The sequence below is a fragment of the Miniopterus schreibersii genome (genome assembly GCF_964146895.1).
Source record: "Miniopterus schreibersii genome assembly, chromosome: 9".
NCBI lineage: Eukaryota > Metazoa > Chordata > Mammalia > Chiroptera > Miniopteridae > Miniopterus > Miniopterus schreibersii.
Genome location: NC_138118.1, coordinates 74,343,517 through 74,348,955, shown reverse-complemented (window position 1 = coordinate 74,348,955; position 5,439 = coordinate 74,343,517).

Below are 5,439 nucleotides of genomic sequence, written 5' to 3'. Positions count from 1 at the left end.
CATTTCCTGAACATCTCTTATAAATTATCATTTTATGAGATAATTTATATAAAATAGTACAACCATTTTGGAAAACAATTTGTCATAATAAAGTTGACCCAGCAATTCCATTTTTAGGTATATACTCTACAGAATCTCTTGCATATATGTACTAGGAGACATGGAAAGGAATGTTCATAGTAGCACTGTCTGCAGTAGCGACAGAAACAAATGAACAAACAAAACTGGAAACATACAAAATACCCATTGACAGGAGAATGTATAAATACATTGCTCATTCATGTTTGAAAATGCTGGTAAAATATACGTAACATAAAATTTACCATTTTAGCCATTTAAATAAAATTTATTGATTTCATTTGATTTTAGAGAGAGGGAGGGAGAGGGAGAGAGAGGGAAACACCAATGATGAGAGAGTCATTGATCCGCTGCCCCCTGCACGCCCCCTGCTGGGGATCGAGCCCACAACCCGGGCATGTGCCCTGACCGGGAATCGAACCGTGATCTCCTGGATCCTAGGTCGACACTCAACCGCTGAGCCATGCCGGCCGGGCTTAGCCATTTTTAAGTTACAGTTCTGCGGCTTTAAGAGCATTCACATTGTTGTACAACCGTCACCACCATCCTGCTCCCTAACTTTTTCATCTCCCCAGCCGAAACTGTATCCATTAGACACTGACTCCCCAGGTCCTTGGCCCCTGGCAACCTCTGTTCTGCTTTCTGTCTCCGTGAATTCGACTGTTCTAGGTACCTCGCATAAGTGGAATCGTACAATATTTGTCCTTTAGTGACTGGCTTATTTGACTTAGCTTAATGTTTTCAAGGTTCATCCATGTTGTAGCACATAGCAGAATTTTCTTCATTTTTAAAGCTGAATAATATTGAGTATACCATACATAATGTTTATATTATGTGTCATATATATATCACATGTTGTTTATCCGCTCATCTGTTGATAGATGCTTGGATTGCTTCCATCTCCGGCTCTTGTGAATAATGGTGCTGTGAACACGGGTGTACGAATAATTGTTTGACTCGTGATTTCACTGCTTTCGGGTGTATACCCAGAAGTGGAATTGCTGGATCATGTGGCAATTCCATGTTTTGAGGAACAGTACTGTTTCCACAGCATCTGCACCTGTTCATTCACTTTTTAAACTGCATATAATATGCTATAGTGTAACTGTAGCATAATTTATTAGATCTTGCCAAACTTTTCTGTAAAATAGTTTGCTAATACATATACCTACCAGAGTTCCTAGTGATTCACATCCTTGTTAACACTTAGTATAATCAGATTTCTTAATTTTTGCCAATTTAGTGGTTTTAAAATGATTGTCTTATCATAGTCTTAATTTTTATTTCCCTGATTAGCATTGCAATTACTTATCACTTTATATGTTTGAAAATTTTATTTTTTACATGGAAATCTTTACTCCATTAAGAATTAATTTTTGTGTATGGCAGATGATATGGGGCTAATTTCCTTCCTTTTTACATGAATAATCATATATACTGGCTTCACCCTTTTCCCATTGCCACCAACCTCATATGTCAAGTTTCCACATATGGTTGATCTGCCTCTGAGCTCTCTATTTGTTCCCTTCGTTAATTAGTCCATCTACATTAATGGCATCTGTTTACCACGAGGTGACAATGATGTATTGAGACAGACTGATGCGGGTTAATTGGGCACTTATTGTCCACTATTGTAATTGTACCTGGGTATGGACCAGGTGGTTAGACTTGGCCTGCTGGTTGAATTAGGTATGTCCATGTGTTTATGATGCTCACAGACACATATTTAAATCCCGATGATGCAATGGGATAAGTGTGGCAATAGAGGAATAGCTGAAGAGCTATGAGAAAAAACAATGAAAGAGACAACTAATTCTGGTATGAGGGTGTCCAAGAAGGTCACGGTCAGGGAGGTTCACCAGTTCAAATAAGAAGTGTATGGTACTGCAATTGAGAGCTGAGTTTTAGAGGATGACAAACTCATATTTGAACCCACTTTTTAGCTGTGTGACCTTGACAAATTCTTGAAACCTCATTAAGCCTCAACTTCCTTATCTATTTAATAGAGATAATAATAGTACCTATCTCAGAAGGTTGTTGGGAGGAATAAAACCAGCCCTGTATCAGCACTTAGACCAGTGCCTAACACAGTGGAAGAACTCGATAAATGTAAACCTATTAATTCATTCACTATAATATTAATAATATTAATTGAGTACTTACTCTGTGCCATACATGGTAATACACTATAAATATAAGTGTGAGCAAAGCAGATGGTCTCTACCCTCATGTAGCGTTTGGTCAAGTGGCATATATAGATGCTTATAAAATAATAACATAGATTAAACATTTTTCTAAGACATAAGTGAGGTATTTTTATAAGATGATGGTAATACTGTTTTTCATCTAGAATGGATGTGGCACTGCATTTGTAAGAAGGGAAAATAGATGATTGTTTGGGTTTTCTGGAATAAATGCCATTCAGTAGTTCTCAAATTTTAGTGTTTATCAGATTCCCCCTGTTGAAAATTTAGACTCCCTCTCCCTGGCCATCCCTGAGGCTCAGTAGGTGCCCCCCTCCCCCCATCAGGGCTCTGTTTTTACCAAGCTCCTGAGGGATTTTGATGCTGGAGGACACCCTTTAAAAAACCTTGAAGACTGAGCATCTTTAACTCCCTCTTTTTTCTTTATTTGCAAAAATCTTCTTTTAGAAGAGTCTCAAAAAGGGCTCCTCCTTTCCATTCCCCCTCCCCCGGCCTCGGGCTCCGTGTCAGCTAGGCGTCCCAGGCCCAAGTGGCTGGGCAGGTTGTGAGTCTGTGAATCGGGGAGGGTGGGCGAATAGGAAATAAGCTGGCTGGGCTGCCAGCCTGGCGGTCTAGCTCTGCTTTCCCGAACATCGCCAGGCCAGGAGCACGGCTGCGAGCTTCCTGCGGCTCCGCGCTGCCTGCTGGCCGCCGAGCACTGACTCTACAGTTGTGTAGAAGTCAACGGCACGGGCGCTGGGCTCCAGTGACTTCGGGTGGCCGCCAGCTTGCCACTTACTAATGTGACCTTGAGCAGGTTGCCGGTCCCCTTCGAGCCCTTCTCCTGCTGTTCGTAGGGCTGGACTTGGCCAGTCGGGCTTTGGGGAGGGGTAACAGGATTGTATGAGAATGTGGGGCGGACCGGGGCTGGCAGTTTGGGGGGTTAAATTTAGTGAGATTAAGTTAAATGGTGGAGTGGAGTGAGCGGGCAACATGGGGGCCGTTCCGATCCACTGTCACGGCTGGTGGAGAGCGACAGCAGACATCTGTCTAGTCCCGCACCCAGCCCCTCATCTGCCCACCGTCCTTTGGCAGGTATTCTCCTTTTCTCCACTCCCATATATATTTAACCAAATTCTTTGCAGAGCTCCACTGAAGTCCCACTTCTCAGGCCTTTCGCTGTAGCAGTGGCTTCCGCTCCTCCTGATGTCATCTTTGTCTAGTTCACGGTCGTGATTTTCATCCACAGCTGTGCCATTTAGGTCCCCACTGCGTTCTGCCTGATACGGAGTTTTAATTCTTACCTTGGTGTGTCTTGTCATCTCATCTAAAATGAAACTTTTGGAGGCCAGGGCAAATACTTTGCTTCCAGTAACTTCGGGAAAAACCTGTATATGTGAAAAGTAGATATAAGTTTGTACTGGCCAACTCTCAGTCACCTGTCTTCTTAGTGAAGAGTCAAGGCTCTGACTCTTTATATATCTTTCATATAATTCTCACATAATTCTCAAAGAATCATGCATTCTTTGTATCCAACGTATTCATGCACATATTCCTGTGTATTTTTTTTAAGTACAGGAATATGAAAACTTCAACCTGTATTTACCTCATTTGCCTCAAAACATACACACACATACACACACACACACACACACACAAAGGAGGGACAACTGAGCGCCAAGATTATAATAAAGGTATCGGTACTGGGACGCTAACCCCAGCGCTTCCCACCGGCGGCTGGTTTCCTCCCTCCTCCTGGGTGCCAGCGTGTGCTGACCAGTGTTGTCACACTCCATCCCAACCCTCCCTGACTGATGGGTCGGGAGGCTGCTCCTGACTGTCCTTGTCACCGCCCCACCGTGGCTCCACTCCAAGGCAGAGGCTCCTAGCCCTCTTCTTTAAACATTTTGCCTAGAGACCCTTCTCTTCCCATTCTGAAACGAGAGGACACTCTTTTCAAGGGACAGTGCTTTCAGCCAGCCCTGGACAGCCTTCCCTGAATGTGAGCACGGCTCCCAAGGGGCTGCGCTGGGGCACTGGCGGGACACACCCCGTGCAGTGGACTTTACCTGCCTCTTTTGTCTTGAAATAAAGCACACAACTTTCAAATTTCCTGTACCTCCGTTTCCCCTCTTCTGGGGACACTGTCTCCGCAAGAGCAGCTTTCAGGGCCTTAACCTTGGGATCTGGGGCCTTGATCTTTGATTCCCAGCCCCTTCCCTTTTCCTCCCTGGTGGCCGAAGGTCTTCATGCAGCGCGACCTCTGGAGGCTGGCTGTGGCATCCCAGTTAAATTCAGGGGAGGGTCTGGATCCCTCCCGATACCAATTAAAATATGCACTGTAAGCAGTGAAATGGGGCAGGGAAATGGGTGAGTGAAGCATTCTTTTAAAGTTACTGTTTCTTTTAGAAGAAAAAGCTCCACTTTCCCTCTGACAACCAGTTTCTCTGGGTAACTCCAGTTTCTTCAGTACATTTTCACATGAAATTAATTGGCCTGCCCTGTTCTGCAGCTTTCTGAGACCCGAAAACACCTAATTTACACAGTCTAGATACCTCATTTGTATTGAGATAGTCTGGAGAGTTTGTCAAACCCTGAAGGCTTTCTAGGCTGGCTTTATTTTATCCTTAACAAAACATCTTAGTCAATTTGGGGTGGGAAAGAAACCCGTGTGAATGTTCACCCTCCGAGCACGTGTGCTCACAGACTCACCTACTATCCACAGACAGTTTTTGCTGTGGTCCTGTAAGTTGATGAATGGAAAGAACCTGAGGTTTTGCAAGGCTCTCTGCAGGAGGAAGTTAAGAACGCCCAGGATTGGGTCCTGCCAGCACCAGACAGCCACAGACTTGGCCTTTTCTGGAGAACAGGGACATATGACAGTTCCATTGCTCTGCAACACATAGCTCACAGAATGCCAGCTCAGAGCCAGAGCCAAAGACCACGTGACGTGGCCTACCTTGAGGTGAAGAAAATACCTGTTGTTTTTCAGTTGTGAGGTTGATAATACTAACCCTGTTTCCTTCCAATTCAATTCAGAAACCTGATGTTGCTAAATAGGCCCTTACTCATCTCTCAAGTAGAATGAAATAAAATTGATTGTCTATAAAATATTTATCAGACCTAGGCTAGTGTTTGAATTATAATATCTCCTGCAGGCTTTAAAATGTCCTATCTC